Source organism: Canis aureus, chromosome 13, assembly GCF_053574225.1.
Source record: "Canis aureus isolate CA01 chromosome 13, VMU_Caureus_v.1.0, whole genome shotgun sequence".
In the NCBI taxonomy this organism is placed as follows: domain Eukaryota; kingdom Metazoa; phylum Chordata; class Mammalia; order Carnivora; family Canidae; genus Canis; species Canis aureus.
Window position 1 is genome coordinate 64,479,528 of NC_135623.1, and position 24,181 is coordinate 64,503,708.

Sequence of the window (24,181 nt, forward strand, 5' to 3'; positions counted from 1 at the left end):
ATTTAGGATAAGACATCCAAAAGTTATGTTACTAAGTAGTTAAGTAAACATAGTAAAACTAGGTACAAAGGAGGAAAAAAAAATCTTAGGAAGGTAGAACTTTTGAAAACAAGTTTAGTTTTTTGTTTTATTTGTCTGTTCTCCTTATCCCGGGAAAACGATGAAGAAGCCAAATAAACTACTATTATTCTGAATGTTTTCCTACATTTCACATTAAAATTCAGATGAGATGTTTGGTGTAAATTTTAAATTTAGCTTCTGTTCACTACATTGGGATTAAAAAAAAAAAAATTGAAGAAATGTAGCCCCTCTCCTTGACAGCTCTGGATGAGAAACAAAAAAAAATATAAAAAAATAAAAAAGGTAAAAAGAGTAGAAAGCCTAAAAACTCAATATTGCAAGCAGTTTAGACATGTGACAGGAAGCACGGGACAGAGGCAAAGTGATCCATCAAATCAAGCCTCTCCAGAGCCTGTGGTTCCATCATATCACTAAAGCATGTTTTTTTTTTTTTTTTTTTTTTTTTTTTTTTTACAGTTAAGTGGACAAAAAAATAGTGCTAAGACTATGTGAGCATTAAAAAAGAGAAAAGATCCAGGCCATCAATCCCCTACTAAAATCAAAAGGCAAAGTAAGAAGAAATATCCTCAGCTACTCATTTGAGTGGTTTATTTTTTCTTATCTTTTTAAAGATTTAATTTATTTATTCATGAGAGACACAGAGAGAGAGAGAGAGAGGCAGAGACACAGGCAGAGGGAGAAGCAGGCTCCATGCATGGAGCCTGACGTGGGACTCGATCTCGGGTCTCCAGGATCACACCCTGGGCTGCAGGTGGTGCTAAACCGCTGAGCCACTGGGGCTGCCGCATTTGAATGGTTTATATCATTGGCCATCACCTAGCAGAATGGAAAGCGAGGATAATTTGTATGACTTTATATCATGAGCCAAAGAGTGAAAGAAAAAGTTGATGACAACTATTTTCATATTTATTTTAGACAATTTTTAAGGTTTTGAACTTGAAGTATTAAGCTATGTTAATGAAAAAAATTCAAAATTGATCATTGTAATGGTAGTGTGTGTTTTCTGTGTTGATGCTATATTTATAAACATCTCGGATTAGGAATTCCATTGATTAAATATGACGGTTAATGAACTCATAGCTTTCTAATGAGTAGAAAAGGCTACCGGGGTTAAGCTTCATGCTTTGCAAGGACAGTAGGCTGAATAAAATATTACCCACTGGCATCTTCATTTAAGTAGTCTCCTGTGGGAAAAAAAAGCAATATATAAACATGCTCTTCTTTCTTAAAAAAAAAAATTCTGATGATCTAAAAACTAATTTTATGGTTACAAGTAGGGCAAAGACAGCCTGCAGCAAAAACTGTTATGTCAGTGGTGATCGTTTATATAATGATTCAGATTGTTTTAATAGCTCACTGATTTTGTGAGTTTGTACAGAAGTCCAACATTTTGACTTGCCAACGGAACATGTCAGTATCTACATATCTCTACTTATTCATTAGCTTGAATTAATCAACAATGATAAGGACTTTGAAATCATAGATTCTAAGTCATGTCACATTAGAAAAATGTTTGGATTAGATGACATTCATATAATTCTAATTTTCTCTACCTTCATTTTTGAGAATTTGAAGCATATCTTTAAAGCTGTTAAAATCAATATGGATAAAAATAATAGCAACATCATACAATTGATGATATATCTGCCAAAGCAATACATACCAAGTATACTATATTCTATTGGTGAAAGGACATCGAGCTCATACTCCTTCCTCATTTTCTTCTTTCCTTGCGTTCATTCATTCAACACATATGAATTGAATGACTAGTACCTCCTAGGCATTGTTCAAGCATCTGCATGTTTAGGGTCCTGTCCTCATGAGCACACATTGTACAATAAACTTTAGTGATTGGCATCTAGTTGGATTTTATGAAACAAAAATTATAATTTAGGGAGGCACCTTGGTGGCTCAGTCAGTTAAGTGTTTGGCTCTTGTTTTGGGCTCAGGTCATGATTTCAGGGTCATGAGATGCAGCCCTGATTATATTTTACAGCTCAAAATGTATCAAAACTTGTACTTCTGTAAAAATATTCACAAATCCTTATTTTTAATTTTTTTTTTTTTTGAGAGAGAGAAAGAGAGCACTCAGGAGCAGGGAGGAGGAGCAGAGGGAGAAGGAAAGCTGTAGAGTGTAATCAGCCAATAACAACAGAAGAATAAAAACGAGCATAAACTCAAGAGGTGGATTTGGCTATTATGTGAATACATTAGTCATTTATCAGAAATAGATGTTTTGAAATACTTTATTTGGAAATGTGCATGACATTGGAAAATCGATTGTTTGAACTGTTTTTAAATGGCTATTTATATGCATTAATTAACTAGAAAAGTCATTGTTCAATAAATTAGTACTTTGACCTTAAAGAAATTCCAAAATACTTTTATTTTATTTTTTAAAGATTTAAAAATTTATTTTAGAGAGTGAGAGAGCAAGCAGAGGGAGAGGTAAAGGGAGAGGGTGACAAGCAGACTCCCCTGCTGACGGCCCTTAAGATCATGACCTGAGCCAAAATCAAGAGTGGACTGTTCAACTGACTGAGCCACCTAGGAATCCCTCCAATATACTTTTAAATTGAGCTTGTTGTTCTTATAAGAAAACAAGTAGTGTAGATTTCTCCTTTCCTTGCTTGTCCATTTCCTCCCTCCCTCTTCTCCTTCCTCTCTCTACCTCCTTCTCATGTTCTTGCTCTTTCTTTTGCTGTTTCTACTTCTGAATCATCGGTTTATACCCCTCTTTCTCTTTTTTTGATTTCCTCCTCTCCCCTTTTTCTTTCTTCCTCTTCCTCTTAATTATCCTTTTTCTCTTATTTTCTTTTATTCTCCCTTCTTCACTTCTATTTGAAAAACACTCATATTTAAATTAACACAAAGAAAGTCAATTTCCTTCATTAGGGTGTTTAACTATGATCTTAGGACAAAGATTGAAGACATTTTTTCAGGTCCCCAAAGGGTCTTAATGGATATCATAAGTTCAGATCTTTCATTTTATCAACACTGGCCTAAGGCAGTAATAAATCATGTTTCAAACAGTGCACTGAATAAAAGAACGTACAAATATCCTTGGATCAATAGCCTGGGGTTTTATCACTGTACCATAATTACTAACATAATTTAACTCTAATGCCATCTAAAATTGAGTATAATTACCTAAAGAGAACAAAATGAAAGAATACAGCATATGTGTTAAAAATTATACAAGTTATTTTGACAAATAGAGTCCTAAATCATAAATGATTTGCTAACTAGGCTAAACAATTAGGTAGCCACTTGAACTGCACATTACGAATTTTAGATCTGAAAGCTTAAAAGGGTAAGCAATAGTTTTGCCAGCTAGCAAATATCACTGGGATGATGTTCTATACAATTAGAAAAAAATATATAGCTCTTTTTCTTTCTCCTCCATCATCTGGTTTCTGTATCCTGGATATTTTCATTTTTAAAATTCCATATTGACTTTATTTTAATGGCCTACTTACTCTTTGATCTTGTATTAGCAACAATATGTTTTATTATACCACTGAAACTTAACCTTTACCTGATGCATTTGTCATCTGCCTAATGTGAGAATGATTGAGAGTGCTTAGTATAAATGCCTGAAACTTCTGCAAATCAGTTAATAGATTTTATTTGTACATAGTTTTTATTCCTTGATTTCCAAACCTACTTCAAACATTTTCAGTGAACTGTATTTTAAACTAATGGTATCAATACAATTGCTATAAATAGCTTATATAGTATTGTGCTACCTTCAACCACTAAGAAAAATATATTTATATATATATATATAATGTAATGTAACACAGCATGTATAATATGTAAATGATATGTAATGTGATAGAATAATGTACATATAACAATATGTACACATACATAATAAACATGCATGTTTTATGTAATCATTTTACTGTGGAATATTCCTGCAGAAAGGATCATCCCATTTAGGTGTGCACTTTAACAAATAATTACAAATTAACCACTTATAAAACCCCAGTAGAAAAGACAGAGCATTATTATCATTGTGGAGGTCTCCTGTGTATCCCTCCCTGATAATAGCCCATTTGCTCCCCCAAGAGGAAACTACTCTCCTGCACTTTGCCACTTTACAATGAAAAATAGGACTTGTTTACTTCAATTGGAATCTGTAGGCTTTTCTTTAATAGTTATATATTATTCTTTGGAGATCTCTGTGACAGTAATGATAGCTATCACTTATTAAGCTCATGATATGTGTCAACCTATTCCAAGTCATTCACAAACAGAATTTCATTTCATTTTACAGGAACTTTCTGAATGGATCCTGATGTTACCATTTCACAAATGAGGAAACCAGGGTTTATGTATGTTTAATGATTGCTTAAGCCCCTAGTTTTACAGCCAATGTGATACTGAATGTGGCATTGATATGGAGAGCGCCTGACTTTTACCAAAGAATCATTTTAGTGCCTAGAATCATGGGAGATTTTTAGGTAAAATGCCAAAATGAGATATTGGCACTGAAAGAAAGCAGTGTTTCACCAGTTAAAATTAATAAACTGAATGTGCCCTCCTATAATAAACTTAAACTTGTTTCCACTTAAAATATGTATTGAAAATATGCCATGAATCATTGGGAAGGACTTATTTTTAAAAACAGAACTCTAGATCACACTTTGCTTTCAAATAACTTTTAAGTAACCAGAGATAGATGTAAATGCCAAGTAGATAAATTTATTTTTGTACATCAGAAAAGCATATCTATGTATGATATAAAATGTCATGAAATAACTAAATGATGAGGCATATAAAATAATGGAACAGAGGAAGAATAAAGCTAAAAGCTGGAGTAAAAGGGAAAATATAATATGCCAGGAAAAATTTCTAATTTTAAAACAGATGAATGATGACTGCTTCCCTGCACCAAGAGGTCTCCAGAATTAAGCCACAAACATTTATTGTCCATAATGTGACTACTATAGCCAGGAGTCAGTGTATAAAGTTTTAAAATACTGTCATAAACAAACAATATAAAAATAAAGATGAAACACAGAGTAACACTGCATTGGAATAAAACTGTGTCATAAAGGAAGAGAGACCTTAACTGGTAGTCAGGAGCTTCAGCCGCAGAAGGTGACAGCAAGCATGAGGAGAGGGCACAAAGGACTTAGGAAGGCATAAGAAATAACGTTCATGGCCTTAAGTTTTTTACTTGAACACAAGAAAAACCCTATTTATTTAGTTAGTTATTTTAAAGATTATATTCATTCATGAGAGACACAGAGAGAGAGAGGCAGAGACACTGGCAGAGGGAGAAGAAAGTTCCCTCCAGGGAGCCCGATGCGGGACTTGATCCTGGGACCCCAGGGTTATGACCTGAGCTGAAGGCAGACACTCAACCACTGAGCCACCAGACATCCCTGGATAAATCATATTTAATAATGAAGGTAGATTCACAAAATTTCATCTTACTTGGTACCTCTGGAATCGAAGAGAAAGGGAGTTTGGAGCAGAGCACAAGATTTTAAATAATAAATCGAATCCTATCTAAAACTCATACCCCCAAACTCTGAATTCAGAAACGGCTGGTAAAGCACTTTCTAGTATGAGTTAAACTTTCACTGATTTCAGGGATGAGGCTTAGTGCAAGAAGATTACTCTTTATTATTGGTAGGATAATTGTGCCTTTTTTCTTCAGGTTGGATCATTTGAAGAATCTGAATCCTATATGGCTCGAAATGATCTTATTAGAGGGAATGAAACCATGGAGTCAAAATTATGTTGTTGAAATTGAAAATTTGAGGCTCTGAATAAATCTACGAACACAAGGTATAGAAATTTAGAGATTAATTGAATGTATTATTAAGCATATAAATGATTAGTGTACAGGGCTAAATACTAAGGAGAAATGGAAACAAAATGACTGCTTATATTTCTGAAAACATTAATGTGGAAATATTTGAGCAGAAAGGAGAACAGTTAAATAACAGTTAAGTAAAATTCTATCCAGGAGAAGCAACTGTACTTGGGCTGTAACGGTCTAAATCTTTGTTTTACCTGGGTGGCTCAGCTGGTTAAAGTGTCTGACACTTGATTTCGGTTCAGATCATAATCTCTGGGTCCTGAGTTTGAGCCCCAAATGGGGCTCCGCACTGAGCACTGAGTGTGGAGCCTGCATAAGATTCTTTCTCCTCCTCGTCCTCTGCGCCTCCCCCCAGCTCATGAGTGCTCCCACACTCACTCTCTCTCTAAAATAAAGAAAGAAAGGTCTGAATTGTTTTTATTAAATAAATTTATTGTGGTGACTTGGAGGAATTTTAGAAGGACAAATATTTCTAGGAGGAAAGGTCATTTAGGAACCGAAGAGAAACTTAACTGTATGAAAAAAAAAAAAAAAAAAAGGACATTGTACAACGTTGTCTAGTCAAGATCAATAGTAAGAGACAAAACAAAACAAAATAAAACAAAAACAAACAAAAAAAAACAATAGCAAGAGTCTGTTAAGAAAATAAAAAGGCAGTTCTGACAAAGGACTTCTGTCCATACTACATAATGAAAAAAACATAAATGCATACTAAAATATGAATTTCTTTTTTAAATTGAAAGAAATTTTACATCTTGTTTTGCTTGATTTAGTAAATATGCTTTAGTATCTGAAGTCGCGCTGAATCAAACATCTAGTGACCATACAGTTCGGAAAGGCAGTTTCTTGTGAATGAAACCCTCTTAACTTTTTGTTGGTTTGTCTCTTACTGAGGTGCAACTGACATATGACGTATTAGTTTCAAGTGTGTAACATAAAAAATGATTCTATATTGGCACATAATTGTGAAATGATCCCCACAATTAGTCTAGTTGACATCCATCACCACACATAGTCACAAATTTTTTATTTTTCTTATGGGCAGAACTTCTAAGATCAACCCTCTTAATAACTTGCAAACACACAACACAATATTAGCTACAGTCGCCACGCTGTAACTTACATCCCCATGACTTACTTATCTCATAACCCGAAGTCTGTACCTTTCGACTCCCTTCACTCATTTCATCCCACTCTACACTCTACTTCTAGTAATTACCAATCTGTTCTCACCCTTTCTCTTTTTTTTCCTGACAAGTTAATACAATATTTATTAGCGATTAGTGCAGAAATTAATTCCCTCTACATACAAAAATACAGATTTGAACCCTATGAAAACAACCACCAATCTGTTTTCTGTATTTCCGAGCTTGGTTCTGTTCGTTTGTTTCTTTTAGATTCCACACGTAAGAGGAAAAATACGGTACTTGTCTTTCTCTGATTTGTTTCACTTGGCATAATGGCTTCAAGTTGCATCCGTATTATTGCAAATGGCAAGATCTCATTCTTTTTTATGGCTGAATAATATATGCATATACATACACACACATCTTCATTACCCATTCATTCGTGGCTGGACACTTGGATTGTTTCTATATCTTGGCTGTTGTAAATAATACTGAAATGCATATGGAGTGCATATATCTTTTTTAAATTACTGTTTTTGTTTTCTTTGGATAAATAATCAGAAATAAAATTGTTCGATCATAGTGTAGTTCTATTTTTAAATGTTTGAAGAACTTCCATACTGTTCTTACAGTGGCTGCTCCAATGTATACTTCCATCAACAGTACACAAGTGTTCCCTTTTACCCACATCCTTGCCAGAACTTATTTCTTGTCTTTTTTATAATAGCCATTTTAATAAGTGTGACATGATACTTCATTGTGGTTTGATTTGGATTTCCCTAATGATTAGTGACATTAATCATCCTTTCATGTAGTTGTTGGCCATCTCTATGTTTCCTTTGGAAAAATGTCTATCAGATCTTTTGCCCATTTTTTAATTGGATTTTTTCTTTTCTTTTTCTTTTTTTTTTTTTTTTTTGGTTTTTGTTTGTTTTGCTACTGAAATGTATGAGTTCTGTATATATTTGAATACTAACTCCTTATCAGGTATACGATTTGCAAATATTTTCTTCCATTCAGTGGGTTGCCTTTTCATTCTATTAGGTGATTTCCTCTGCTGCTTTGAAGGTTTTCAGTTTGCTATAGTCCCACTTGTTTATTTTTGTGTTTTTTGCCCTTACTTTTGGTGTGAGGCCCAAAAACCATCTCCAAGATGTCAAGGAGCTTATCACCTAGTGTTTCTGTTGTACGGTTTCAGGTCTTTTTCTTTTTTTTAAAGATTTTATTTATTTATTCACGAGAGACACAGAGAGAGAGAAAGAGAGAGGCAGAGACACAGGCAGAGGGAAAAACAGGTTCCATGCAGGGAGCCCGACGTGGGACTCGATCCCAGGTCTCTAAGATCAGGCCCTGGGCTGAAGGTGGTGCTAAACTGCTGAGCCACCCAGGCTGCCTGGTTTCAGGTCTTATATTCAAATTTTTGATCCAATTTGTGTTAATTTTTGTGTCTGATATAAGTGGTGTAGGCAATTTTAAAAAACTGTTTTTAAAAATTATTTTATTGAGATATAATTGACATATAATGTGTAAACTTAAGATGTACAATATATTAATTTGATACATTTATAAATTACTATATGATTACCACCTGATCCTTTTTATTTTTTCATTTTTTCCACCTGATCCTTTTTTTAAAAAATTATTTATTTATTCATGAGAGACACAGAGAGAGAGAGAGGCAGAGACACAGGCAGAGGGAGAAGCAGACTCCCTGCAGGGAGCCTGATGAGGACTCGATCCCTGGACCCCAGGATCATGACCTGAGCCAAAGGCAGATGCTCAACCACTGAGCCCCCCAGGTGCTGCTACCACCAGATCTTTAGCTAATGTGCAATATAGTCTTTTAATGCCTACTGGGGTGTATAAGAATGGGGTTTGGGCCTGGAAATTTCCTTATCCAGAGATAGAATTCTCAGTCTGCTGGGCTTATCACCTTATTTGGGACCACCTTCCTTGTTTCAGACTCGGTATGTATTCTTTTGTTCTGTTTAGCTGCCATATGGCACCTGGCAAACTCGATTGTTATATCTGGCCTCTACAGGGATAGGACGGGATCTTTATTTTGCAGAATAATAGGGGTGTTCCCTATATCAGCTGTCACTGGAAGGGATCTGCAGCCCTGGGGACTGGTAGCCACTACTGAAACTATGTCTCTTCTCCCTGAGAGTAAAGCTTGATTGTGTGGTGTTTCGCATGATGACTGACAACAGGATGCGGTGGACACAAGTGTTCAGATTTTGGCTCTTTGGTAGTAGGCAAAAAATGCCATTTGCATGACAGTTATGCTATGGCTAAAACAAAAATACTCACCAAATCACTGTAGAGGAAGAATTAGTTTAAAAAGTGTTAAAGATATAAAAAAAAAAATTGAACAGTTTTTGGCCCTTGAAGTACACGATCTCACCAATTTTGTGGTAATGTATGAGAAAAATCTTCAGGTGGAAATATAAGTTTGGGAATAAAAATTGAAGATGCAGATAAGCAGATAAACAGAAAAGCACAAATTCATCATCTTTTCTTTACGTAGAATGAACATTTCCAGTAGACGTAAGGGAGATGTGTTTTTCTATGTGAATTTTGAAATAATAATCATATTTATCATGAATGTAACTAATAGTAACAATAAAATAATAACATAAAAGTCAAACAGTAAAGGAGTAATGGATTTATAGAATTTAATTTTGGGTATAATCATAGACATAATTCATTCTGATATTTTATTTCTCCTGTTTGAACATAAACAAAGTATTTCCAAGTGCCAGTTAATCTTTTCTTTCTAATATCAATCAATCTCATACATAAATGAATATCGAATATGTCCATATTTTTCTTTTATTTAAATAAATCAACATTATTTAGACATAAATTACACACCAAAAAGCTCACTCTACGTGTACTATGTGAGACTTGAACAGAAGTACACTGTCACGTAACCACCATAGGTTATGGAACCCATTCATCACTCCAGAAAATTCCCCTTTGCTCCTTTGATATTATTTATTAAACCAAAGAGAACAGATATTGTTCCACTTTCTGTCATTATAGATTTATTCTCTATTTCTAGAATTCCATACAAATGGATCAATAGTTTTTACTTTGTTTTGTGTGATTAACAGGTTTATCTATTTTATTAATCTTTTCAAAAAATCAACTTTTGATATTACATTTTCCTATTTTTGTTCATTTATTATTTCATTAATTTTCTTTACATTTTACTATTTTACTTTATGCATTTGTGTAGTTTTCACTTACACTTCATTTTTTTAGCTGCTTAAACTGTAAATTTAGAGTAGTATCTTGAAATTTTCATTCCTCTCTAATATAAGCATTTACTTTTGATATATTAGTTTTTATTTTATTATCTTCATAATTTATATATTCATATAATTTTATTGAAATTGTGCTATATGCTGTTTTAATTTCCAATATTTTGGGATTTTCCAAATATCTGTTATTTTTTGCAGTCAGAAAAGAAAAAATGTGTGTGATTTTAATACTCTTAAATTAGTCGATGGCTACCATGGCCATAGTGAAGTCTATCTTGGTGAATGTTTTGTGTGCATTAGTTTTCCTTCCTGCTGTGTAAGTTTTTCTTCATGTATTTTGAAGCTCCATTATTAGTTGCATAAGCATTGAAGGTTTGTGTCTTCTCTATAAATTAATACTCTTATAATTATTAAATTAATGCTTTATTCTTGGTAATCCTCCTTGTTCTGGAATCTATTTTATCTGAAATTAATATAGTCACTCCATTTTTTCATGATTAATTTTATATTATCTATGTTATTTTATTGTTAAATTAGCTTTGTCCACATCAACACTATAGTTCTTGTCATCATGTAGTTGGGTCTCGCATTTTTATCTATTTGGGCAATCTTTACCTTATATTTATAATATATAGATCGTTTTTCTTTGATATATCCACCAAAATTATTGACTTTAAGCATATTATCTTGTATATGTTTTCTCTCTGTCACATCTTTTTCTTGGATATTTTTTATCTTTACCTTCGTTTGAATTAATTGAATATTTTATTTTCATACATAATCTGCATTATCGGATTGGTATTTATACCTTCTGGTTTTATTTTTATTGGTTGTTCTAGGGTTTACAACATAAAATTTAAATGATCACAGTCTAGTTCCAACTAATATTACACCACTTCATATGTAATGTAAGAATTTTACAAACCATTGCTTCTATTTTCTCTTTCCAATCATTTATGCTATTTTTAGCATAATTTTAGTTCTACATGCATTATAAAATTAACAAAGCACCTAAAAGCTAAAAAAAAAAAAAAAAGAGAGAGAGAGAGAATGATATTTTCTCACACTATTCATTCCTTTGTATCTATATAATTTTCTAACTGGTAGTACTTTCTTTTAACCTGAATAACTTTGATATTATCTTGTATGTCCAATTCCTGGAAATGAATTCTCTCCTGTTTTATTTTTTAAGTTTTAATCTGCATATTTATCTGAAAGATATTTTTCCCCTGAATTTAGAATTTTACAATAAGGTATTTTTTTCTGTCAGTTCTTTAATGGAATTATTATTTATATTCTGACTTTTTTAGTTTTCTAAAGTCTGACATTATTTTTATCATTGTTACACTATCTTTGCTTCTGGTTGCCTTGAATGTTTTCTTGCTTTCATTTTGGTTAGCAGTTTAATATGATATGGTGTAATTTTCCTTCTGTTTAAATTTCTATGATATGTGAGTTTATAATTTTCATAAAATTTCAACCATTATCTCTTCAACTGTTTTACCTGCCCTTTCCTGTATTTTTCTCAGATTCCAATTACGCATATGTCAAACTATAGTACTATCATTGAAACACGAATTTTTAATTTTTTCTATCTTTTTATTCAGTGTGCTTCAGTTTACATCAATTCTATAACTGTGTCATCAGGTCTGGTGATATTTTGTTCATCAGCATCTATTTTCTGGCAAATGCCTTCAATGATTTTTTTTAAATTTTAGATATTTGTATTCACTCCCCACCACACATACATTGCCTCGGTTATAAGTCACATTTTACTGCTTTTTTGACTATCTAGTAACTAATTGTTTGGATTTGGAATTTGTCACCTTGACTTAAAGAATGTCCAAGGATATTCCTGGATTGACCATGTTTTAATTTTAAAATTAAAAGATAATTAGATACCAAACAAAATGTTGAAGTGTGTTTGATAGTCATTTAAATTACTTACAATTTAGTTTGAATCTATTCAGCTTTATTTTCAATTTTTGTTCAGTTCTGAATTAGAATATCCTTTATTCTCATGGTAATTTAGCTCTATTACTAAGGTGTTCCCATTTGGTACCTCCACCAAATGTCCTGCTTTAGCAAGGTCTTTTCACTCTGGTAAGAATTTGAATGTCTCCCAACTTTGTACTCTGAAGAATATTTACCATATAACATCTTGATTGTTTTTGTTTCTCTGGTTGGTTGGGTGGTTGGTTGATTTTTCCCAGTCTCTAGAAGTTTTATTTATCAGGGAGGAAGAGCTTTCTCTGCCCTTTAGTCCTTCTAGCTGGACATAGAATCAAATCAACATGACGTAGATAAACAAGAAAAATCAAAGTTAATAGGCATGCGGAGGAATCTACACACAGACATGAAATTACAAAATACAGGCAACATGAAGCTTATATGAGCTAAGGAGAGGGGTAGGGTCTGAGGATACAAGTGCGAGGTTGGGAAGAAAAGTTATTAGTCGGGAGATGAAAGGAGATGTTTTTAAAAACAACGCTTGCCCTATTATGCAGGTCAGTGCCCTAGATAAAAGGGAGTCTCTGTTAATATCTCTCTTCCTACTAAAGCAGGCAGTTGAGGGGAAGCTAAAGAGGTTTTTCTGAATCTGCTGGCCGTGGATTGCTTTTAGCTCAAAGTAATGTTCATGCCAAAGTGCTCCATCTTGGGGGAGCCTGCCCTTGGCCCCTACGTACCCCTCACATTTGGAGGTACAAAGTCAACCCAAGACTCAATGGGATCTCTATACAGCTTTCAGGATCTCTTTTCTGCATAGCTCCTTCCACGTTGGTACCTTAATCTGGCAAGCATCATCTAATTAACTCAGGCATCCTAAATTCTGATCCTCATCTGCTGAACTTGATGGGTTCACCTTAACTAGCTTGAGTTTGCCTTTTTCTCCAAATCAGTTAAATATATCCAAGTAGAAAATCAGACAGATCCTAGAGTTCACTCCATTCGAACTCTATCCCTCTCTCTCAAGGAGAAAATCCTGTTCAGCCTGCTGTCTAATATCTCAAAATAGTTAATGTCATATTCTTCTGCACCCCTGCCACACACACACACAGTTTTCTATTTGATTAGAATAGGAGGAGATTTATGTAGTGGAATGAATGCCCCAGTCATGGGAAACCAGCACCCAAAAATGACACATTAAGGACATTATGGAAATGGCAGCAGGTAATACATGGTTCTACCAGTAAAGATGTTGAGTTCTTACAAGGCTTTCTCTGGTCTGGTGGTTAAATATATATGTAATTCTTTTGGACTGAATAAATCCCATTAAAAAGTTTTTATAGTCCAAGAGTAACAAGAGAAACAAAACTCAAAAAAAAAAAAAAAAAAAAAAAGATATGTTGTCAGGTTAATTTAATCAAGGAAGGAGTTGAGCCATTAATTTGTAAAAATAAAAAAAAAATACACTGATTCTATGCATACCTGGAATTATGGCAGTGGATCATAGTGCTATTCGTTTTTTTTGTGTGTGTTGTAAGAGGTGTAGAAACACATTTTGTACTCATTCAGAACCCAAATATCATTACATCTATGTGAGCTTTACAAATTTATTATAAATTTGTTGTTGTCGTTGTTGTTGCTATTGTTTTAACCACTGGTGATGGCCTTCTTTACTGAGCTTATCGGTTTTATGCACTTCACTACATTTTCCTGCATATGTCTCCTTCTGTTTTGTGATTTCTTGCTTGTGCCATCCTGCTGTTTCTATTGCTATGAAGTGATCTCCTTTAAACGGACAAGTATCTTTTGCACTCAGACACTACATGCTAACTTAGTTGCCCTTAGTGCTGCCACTATAAATAATTTTCTTAATCTAGGCACACAATTTTCCTACATTTTCACTGTACTACTCCTGGGAGCAACACCAAAAAAACTACATCCTGGCTTACTGAATTCTATTCTATTCAATTCTGGCTTCAGAATTTTATTCTTAACAAACATCATTGAAAACCTTTCTGTTGGAGAAGGACCAACGTAATAGAGGGGGGAAAAAGTAACATATATCTATTTCTGCAATTATTAGACACCACCTTTTTTCTCTCTGATTACTCAGGGATTAATCCATGGATGATCCCCAGTCATTGTTTTGATTACTATTCAGTTTCAGTCAATGTAGTTATTTTATTCATTTATACTTGCTGTGGCACTGCTAAACATTTATTTGTTCTTATCTGCAAAAGCCTCCTCCTATCCCTCCTTAGCCTCCCCTGCCACCCACCTCCTACATTTTGCTTCTTACTGCACTTCTGACCGATTTATTCTCTATACTACTTCAAAATGATCATTGAAGATTATCTTCCAAAGCTAGGCACTTAGACGCCATTAATAAATCAAGATGTGATGCTTTCCCTGGGGTAGTTTATTCTCTACTTAGGATTCAGAAATAAACTTAAAAGACCAAATATAGTAACTGAAAATGTGACAATTTATCATAGAAAACAACCAAATAAATTGAATAATCAAATGAAAGGGCATAACTTCCGATCCGGTGATTAGAGATCAGATAACATTGAAGCAAAGTCTTCAAAGAATTTTCAGGACTAGGTATTTAAAGAAGAGCCCTAGGGACAAAGACACAGCATTAAAAAAAGTCATGAATGCCTTGTTGAGAAACACAGAAATCATATGAAGATGCCTTGTTCTGAGATGTAAAAACAAATCCCTTGATAAGCAGAGGCTTTAAAATATCAGTTGTTGAAACCATTTAAAAAGATTAATTAGAGCACTTTTGCACTTTGGGCTTTTGATCTTTTCTGTGCAATGATTATTTCTGTTAGGAATGAAACTTGCCCTTTGTTTGCCTGAATTTAACTAAGAAAAGCTGAAGCTACGTGGGTTAAATAATTTGTTAAAGTAAGTTAAATGCTGATACAGATAAATCCTGACATCTCAGCTTCTTAAGTGAGTTAGTTCATTAACACTGAGAAGTGTGGCTTAACACTGTCACACATAAAGTTTATTGTAGGGGACTCTTGCTCAGTTGAGTTATTCAGGAACTAAAATGATAGAATTATTCAAGGTGGTGCTACCTTCTCCCACATTTGACTGTGCAGATCACCTTAGGTTAAAAAAATAATAATAATGAGGGACTTGGCCTGAAAGTGGGTTCCATCACATTTTCCACATCCTATTAATTGAAAATTTAGATGCAAGAAAACCATGAAATGTAGTCAACTGTGATCTCTAAAGGAAATGCTGACTTTGAAGAATAGTTGGCCAATCTCGGACCCCGTCAACAATAATGGTTCTTTTAAATGCAACTGAATTGTTTTCTGGGGCCAATAATCTTTTTTCAGGATTTACTGAATAAAGTTGGTAAATAAGTAAGTAAATAAATAAATACACAAATAAATAAAAATTTGCATGGATTCTTTTAGATTCAAAATGTGCCATTAAGTACTATGCAAAATCAATGTAGCACATCATGTTATAAAATATTTATTCTAAATGCTGTCCATCCACACTGTTTTAAAATTTTCAACTATTTGATATACTCTATCTCTCATTAGTAAAAACAAACTGCTAAACTTAGGAATACGTGATGGTCTACTTGTCAAAAGAAGACAGGCTATGCTGCAGTAACAGGCATCCTTGGGTACTGAATTCTCAGCTGCTTAAGGTAACAAAAATTCCTTCTTGATCATGTTATATATTCATTGAGGCTCATTAGGCCTGCTCCACACAGTCACTCAGACACAGAATCAAATAGGCTTCTTTGGTCATTAGGGGAAGAGTAGGTATACATACATGGAACACATACCATCTCTACTTCATGTCCATTTTCCACAGCATGTTATGTGTCCCCCTCTAATTTCAAACTGGGCTGGAAATGTGCAGAACTGTATTCACTTCAAGTAAGCAACATTGGTTCCCAAGATGCATATTTTCAAAATCTTATTGAGAGAAAATATTAGCCAAAAATTGAAAGTCATATCTTTAGAGAAACTTTAAGGAAAATGTTGGAGTTGAATTTGCATCTGTAAGAACAGGAGAAATTTTATAGAACTTCCTTACATCTATTATCTGTATATCTTTAAAAAAAAAGATTTTGTTTATTTATTCATGAGAGACACAGAGAGAGAGGCCGAGGCACAGGCAGAGGGAGAAGCAGGCTCCATGCAGGGAGCCCGATGTGGGACTCAATCCTGGGTCTCCAGGATCACACACTGAGCCGAAGGCAGATGCCGAACTGCTGAGCCACCCAGGCATCCCTATCAGTATATCTTGAAGGGTGTTTGAAAGGTTTTACCTGTTGTAACAGCAGTGGTGTGGGAAATGGAGAGTTCTGCATATACAATGTATACATAGGAGAGAACCACATCCCCCTCTCTCATTGCTGTCCCCAAAATCTATGATAGTCCCAAGATCAGTTTTCTGGAATTAGATGATCAGAGCAGAGGAGTTGTTGTTAAGACTTGAAGAAAAGGTTGGTAGGAAAAAAATAGCTTTTTAGCTCATGAGTAACTGACATAGAGTGACATTCACAGGGAAGGAAACCTATAGTTGAGAGTTTAATAATCTCAATTTAATTATTGATATAAACATAGCCTATTTTGTAATGGTCAAAAATTTTCAAAACTTGGTGAAAATTATAAAATCACAGATTTAAGAACCTCTATAAGCCTCAAACAGTATCAAGAAAAACACATCAAGGCATATGATAATGAAATTACCACAAACCACTGATACAGAAAATAAATGAGAAAAAAAGAAAATCCAATACATGTAGAATAAAAAATAACTGCAGATGGTTAATAAGAAAAAAAGGACACATGTAATTGAAAGACATCTTCATAGTGTTGAAAATCTCTACCCGTTGAAAGTATCATTCCAAAGGGAAATGGATTTAAAGACTTTCAGACAAAATCTGAATGAACTGATGGCCAAGAAGCCTGTACTAAAATGAATATTAAAATAGAATCTTCAGAGACACCTGGGTGGCTCAGTGGCTGAGCATCTGCCTTTGGCTCTGGTTGTGATCCCGGGCTCTTGGGATGGAGTTCTACATCAGGCTTCCCACAGAGAGCCTGCTTCTCCCTCTGCCTGCGTCTCTGCCTTTTTCTCTGTGTTCCTCATGAGTAAATAATACAATCTTTAAATAAATGAATTAATAAATAATAAAAAAAATAAAATCTTAAGGTAGAAAGAAAATGATAGCAGATAGACATTCAGATTCATACAAGGAAAAACTAAAAAAATAGGCCAAATATAAAAGAATTTTTTATTATAAAATGGATTACAAATATAATTTATTTGGGGGTTTAAAACTAATGTCAAATAAATGTATAATTAAAAGGCCACAAGTTTCAAAAAGGACCCCATCTACTCAGTAGGTTTAGAATCTGTAGTCTCTTAATCAATTGCCCTCAAATCATAATGATCTCATTAATCAATATTAGCTCTTAAAGATGAAATTATTTGATTATTCAGTCTACATTTTCTGAAATAGATACTTTTATACTTAAACTGTTCACATTCAAAACAAAATTATTAAGTTAAAAGGAAAAAACATATTCATTATGTAGTAATATGATCCATAAGGGGAATTTAAAGGAGGAAGATCTTAGTCTAAGTCTTGATTAAAAATCTTTTTCTCCAAAATTGGCATAAAAGATGGTTGAGAAAAGATCATGGCTAAAAAAAGTTCCAGAACTGTGGAACCCAGCTCCCTTTTGCAAGAAATAGATGAGAAAAGAGATTACGATGAGTTAGTCATAAAGGCATACCCTGTCATTACCTTGTGTGACAATGAAAATATGAAGCTTATATAACTTTTCTTTACATGTCACTGGATTCGTTTTGTGCACCAGTTGTGAGTATCTATGTCGGTGTGCTCACAACACTGACTCACTCATGTTACATATGCGAGGAGGGGCATAGCAAAGGGGAGTGGGAGTGAACACTGATCATTTTGGCATATCTAATTTTTTCCCCTTTCTTTCTGTGTTTGTTTCACTTGAATAAACCTTCTTGGCTATATTCATTTACAGATGAACACATTTGTATTTGAGAATAAATTATATTAGGAAATATTTTTATGTGTGGGGGAAGAAATAACTGGTCTTATCCAGGTCATGTCTGTATCAGATACTCAGGTAGGCATTTCATCTCTCTGCACAGTGTCATCAATTGGCTTGACCTGGTCTCCAATAATGTGTGAGACAGTCTTAAGAGTTATATTTAGTTATATATACTTATAGAAACCAAATGTGTAATTAACATGTCCCAAGGAGGTGGAGGAAGTGTCAGTTTGAGCCCATTAAGTGTCAACTAATCAAATTTCATGAATTAATGTTCTCAGTGAGCAGTGTTTCCTGGAGGTATATTGGCTAAGGTAAGAAGTGGAGATGCAGATTAATTGAAAATCAATTTTTGGAACAGATAATGGGCTCTTAAGGCAGCATCCCATTGGCAAGTGAGCTTAAATGCTTTGATAAATAAAAGGAAAGAAATGATAAATACACACCATTCCTGACCATCATTCATTATGTAAGAGTCCACAATTTCACAATTATTCCTAGGCCTCTAATTATTTGTGTTTATGTTGGCAAACATAGAATTTGGTTTAGAAACCTGCGCTACTAATTATTTGGTTTCTGAAGATTTATTTTGTAACATCCATCCAGGTGCTACTATTTATCATTTGTAGTTCTGACCCTATAAATTCAGAACTTCTATATGCTCCTGGGAGTATTCTCCTTTTAACGAGACATTTATAGTGAAGGGGTATTAAGATGAAACATTTCATTGAAAAGGTCATTAAACATCCAAATTCATAAGCAAGCCTATTTAATTGATGCTTTAATGGCATGTTCATAAGAAAAATCCTTAAAGATGTATTATTACTGGAAGTAAAACAGCAAATAAATTTAATTTTTTTCAGGGGATTAGAATGTATGAGCTGCAAGTGAGACTGAAGATCATTTAGTTTTGTAGTTTTCATACCTGATTGCTCTTTAGAATAGGTTGGTTCCTAGAAGTTCTTATTCTGCAAGACTCTTTTTAAGCAAGAATATGCAAAGTGAAATAAGTCAGACAAAGGACAACAAATATCATATAATTTCACTAATATGTGGAAGCTAAACAGCAAAACAAGCAAACAAAAAATCACTCATGAATTCAGAGAACACACTGTTGACTGCCCGAGGAGAGAGAGATGTGGGGATGGGCGCAATAGTGAGGGAGGGTGACAGGTACAGGCTTCCAGCTATAGAATGAATAAGTCATGGGACTAAAAGGCACAGCATGGGGAATGCAGTCAGTGATACTGCAATAGCTTAAGGATGACAAGTGGAAGCTACATTTGTGAGCATAGCTAACGTAGAGATTCGTCAAATCACTATGCGGTATACCTGAAACTAACGTAATGTGTCAACTAATCTTCAAAAGGAAAAAAAAAAGAAAAAATGATATTTAAACCAGTTCTTCAGATAATTCCGACAGAGCCAGTCTACATTAACGCATTTGAAAAATCATTGTTCAAGAACAAATCTCGCATTTTATATATAAGAAAGTAACATCCAAAGAGAAAAAGACTCAGGTTAAAATTTTGTTTTTAATTTTGTCCAGTTTCTTAGATTTTTAAGACGAGTACCAGTTACTTCAACACAGATGGCAGTACGCATTCTATTTTTTTTTTTGTAGGGTACTGTATCTTTTCTTAATATATTAAAGTATACCTCTTTTTTTAATATCTTTTTTTTTAATTTTTTATTTATGATAGTCACAGAGAGAGAGAGAGAGAGGCAGAGACACAGGCAGAGGGAGAAGCAGGCTCCATGCACCGGGAGCCCGACGTGGGATTCGATCCCGAGTCTCCAGGATCGCGCCCTGGGCCAAAGACAGGTGCCAAACTGCTGCGCCACCCAGGGATCCCCAGTATACCTCTTTTTTAAAAAAAATTATACTACTTGTTTTGGAGTTGAAAATATGCATCAAAAAAAGAAAATATGCATCGTTGATTTATGAAAGGGTATTTTGAATCCATGTTGTATTATTTAAACTTTACACTTCACACTTCTTAGCCCTTTATACCTCCCACTTTACACCTCACACTTGTCAATTTATAGTTCCAACCTCCCATTTCTGACTTCTACGATGAAATGATGTCCCAGGAGTATGATTCTCTATGTCTACTCTTTCTTCTAGTGGAAGCATAATTCCAAGAGCTGTTGTCATATCTTGTATTTCAATGTGCATTATAAACCACAGTTTGCATTTTACTAATTCTATTTTTGTCAGTTCTCTCTGAGGAATATTATGAAAAGAAAAAATATGCACTCTTTTATACTTATCTAAGGGTTAACTTTTCTGGCACTCGTTTTACCTTCCAATACATCTATGTTTTTGTTGGTTTTGTTCAGTGTTATTATCCTTCAAATAAGAAATATCCTTTACCATTTCTTGTAGTGCAGGTCTTTGGGCAGCTGAATTTCTCAGTTCTCATTTGTCTGAAATGGCTCTATTTACCCTTGTTTTCAAGGATATTTTCACTGTATGGAACAGTAGGTGGACAGAATTAGGTTTTGCTTTCCATTCTTTCAGCCTTTTGAAATACCACTCAATTTTCTTCAGGCCTCCATTATTTTTAATAAGGAGTAGGTAATTTGTATTATTGTTTTCCTGTGTGTGATCTTTCTTTTTTCTCAAAGTGCTTGCATATTATCTTTGATTTTCTACTGAATCTGTTTGCATCTGCAAGTTGATTAATTTCTATTACATTTGGGAAATTATTCTACATTATTTCTTCAAAAATATTATACCCCGTTCTCAAATGCTTCTCTTCCCGGAATTCTTAGTATGTGTACATTAGGATGTTTTATTTTGTCTGGCAATTGCTGACTATTCTGTACTTGTTTCTCTCAATCATATTCCTCTCTGTTACTCAGGTAGAATAATTTTTTTAAGCTTTTATTAATTTATTCATGAGAGACAGAGAGAGAGGCAGAGACACAGACAGAGGGAGAAGCAGGCTCCTTGCAGGGAGCCCGATATGGAACTCGATCCCAGAACTCTGGGATCAGAACCTGAGCCAAAGGCATATGCTTAACCACTGAGCCACCCGGGTACCCCTATTTTTTTTCCCTCAGTGATCAAGTTCACTGACTCTTTTCTCATCCTCAGCCTACTATGAAGCACAGAAAAAAATTTCACCTCAGTTAGTATAATTTTCAGTTTTAGAATTTTCAATTTTTAAAATAGATTCCATTTTTCTGAGCTACATTCATTATCAGCTTATTTTGTTCACTTTTATTTATTTCTTTGAAAATCATTATAAAATCTGCTTTATTTCTTTGAACTAAATAATATTTGTTTTAAACTTGTCTGCTAAATCTAACATCAAGACATAAGTGATTTGATTTCTGTTGACTGTTTTATTCACTGCTAGTCATATAATTTGATTTCTTTGCATATCTGATTTTAAAAGTTATTTTAAATTATTATTTCATACTATTATTATAATTATCTATACTGTTTAAATTATTACTTAAATTAATTTAAATTATTGTTTTATACTGGACATTTTTGATGTTACATTATGGAGACTATCAACTTCTTCTTAAATATGTTTATTTCTTTCCAGTAGGGAGTTTATTTACTGGCTGATAACCTTGCCCTTATGTAGGCTTTGTTAGCACTTTCCTGGGAAGAATCTATGAAAAGTCTACAGTGTTTCCCAAGCTCTTCCAACTTGGTAGAATTCAATCTCCAAACTCTGTTTCTCCTGTGGACCTTGTCAGGGCTGGATTTTAGCTGTGTCGGGGAAAAGTATAGTGTAGGCCTTACTTAGATCATCATATTCTTCATAAGCTATGGTCTTTCTGACGTCTCAGTTGTATAAGATGCGAAGTAGGTGGTAATGAGATTTCTCCACTTTGGCCGGATGGCACCATGAATGTCTCTTATAACTGTGTGACCCCTAATGCCTATTTTACTTTCAACCCCATAGTCAATGCAGTATGGTAATTCATATTGAATTTCCCATTGTGTGCGTGAGACCAGGTCCTCCACATATGACTAGTTAGGAAACTTCATGCACATTTGTAGGTGTTCACTTTGCCTACTCCCGCTTCTTCAGTAGTCTTTCTACAGAATTCAGCACCTTGAATATCCGCCAATTCTGATCTCTGCCTTCTTATTCCAGTTCAACCATTGTCATTCCTCTTGAAGACCAGCTTGCTGAGCCATCATTAGAAAATTGTCTACTAGTAGAGGAATGATTGTTGAGCTCATTTCATGATTTCCATACTTCTAAAATTTGTGTTTGCATGCTGTCTCCTGGTTTTTGTCTGTTTTTTTTTTTTTTCATTTTACAGTAGAAAGGCTAATCCAATATCACTTACTCTGTCATACCTTGGAAATGAAATATCTGTGTTAGTATGTAATATTTGAAGTTACCAAATGAAGCACTAAGACTTGCAGCTGCAAAAGAAAATAAAATTGTTTTCATCCTTGTCAAAATAAAAGTAAAGTTTTAGCTTATATAAGTTCATGGCAGAAAGAGCATAGGATCTTACAAGAGTATAAGTACCTTATAAGAAGATGAGTCAATAGATAATCTTAAAAGTTGTCTAAAATTGGCATTTTAATTAAAAACCAACCAAAGTTTTAAAAATAACATAAGTATTCTATATTAGATGGAATAAAAACAGAGGTGGACAGAGTGATTTTAATATGATAAATTGCTATCTTTTTTGGAAGTAAGTCAGTAGGTTATCAGTATCTAATATTGATAAATCGAGAGCTATTGAATAATCATAAGAAATAATTAATAGTTAATCATATTAATTGCTAGAATAGAATATCATCGAAGGCTGGGATGCCTAGGTGCCTAGGTGGCTCAGTGGTTGAGTCTCTGCCTTTGGCTCAGGGTGTGATCCCAGGGTCCTGGGATCAAGTTCTGCATCAGGCTCCCCACAGGAAGCCTGCTTCTCCCTCTGCCTTTGTCTCTGCCTCTCTCTCTCTGTGTCTCATGAATAAACAAATACAATAAAAAATATATATATATACATATATATATATTATTGAGGTAAGATGGAAAAAATAGAGGAAACTCTTCTTCTTTTCTAAAGAATTGAAATTTTATGTATTAAAAACATAGAAAATACTATATATTAAATAAGCATATCCATTTTTTAGCATTCATTTATCACATAATAATTGTTTGATTTTGGATTATATGATGAAAAGATCCTATTTTTATTCCCCATCTGATGTTAGAGAGTATCTGCAGGATGTTAGTCTGCCCTGTGTTCCTCAATAACCCAGGGACTCTGGTAAGTCCCTGTATCAAACATACCCAAAGGCATCAGACTAATCCCACCGCCCCTCTTGTTCTCTCTAGGTAATTTATAAAAATTGCTTGCTTTCACCAAGGATCAAAATTCCATTTGCTGCCCTGAAGTGAAAATATCTTCCTCAGAATGTCATCCGTCCAGAGTTAGCTCATTTAAGCCCCTAAACCTACTTTATGCTTCTTCCCTTGACTCCGAGGTCATCCTATATGTGAGACCCCTGTGGCTGGCTGCTGCATCTGAAGAATAAGAGATTGGCATGGGTTTGATTTCCATCTTTTTCAGTCCCATGAATTGGATTTGACACATAAAGGAAATAAAGTGTGGTAGTTCAGTGTTCTCCTGAGAATACCGTAAACCCTAACTACTTTGGGGAGATATTCTGCATCTAAAAAAACGAAAGTGAAAACAGCATTCTCTGAGATGATACTTTCTAAAACCACCTGGAATATGGCATGCTGAGTCATGCTCCCAAGCATTGTGGATTGGCAATGACTTGACTTTACCTGTCTGCTAGAGCATGGTCTTCCTTACATAATCTATTGCTGGCTACTACTAGAGGTTGTA

At 34.2% G+C, this 24,181-nt stretch overlaps 2 long non-coding RNA genes across 2 annotated transcripts; one reads left to right on the top strand and one right to left on the bottom strand.

The window, feature by feature from the left end:
- Positions 1-978: 978 nt before the first annotated feature.
- LOC144281695 (uncharacterized) lies at positions 979-6,248 on the bottom strand. The gene is made up of 3 exons (XR_013350117.1): positions 6,115-6,248; positions 1,745-1,939; positions 979-1,265 (listed from the first exon to the last, which is right to left on the bottom strand). It is a non-coding gene; the product is annotated as an uncharacterized LOC144281695 (long non-coding RNA).
- On the top strand, positions 5,414-24,181 carry LOC144281696 (uncharacterized). The gene is made up of 3 exons (XR_013350118.1): positions 5,414-5,504; positions 5,756-5,886; positions 23,665-24,181. It is a non-coding gene; the product is annotated as an uncharacterized LOC144281696 (long non-coding RNA).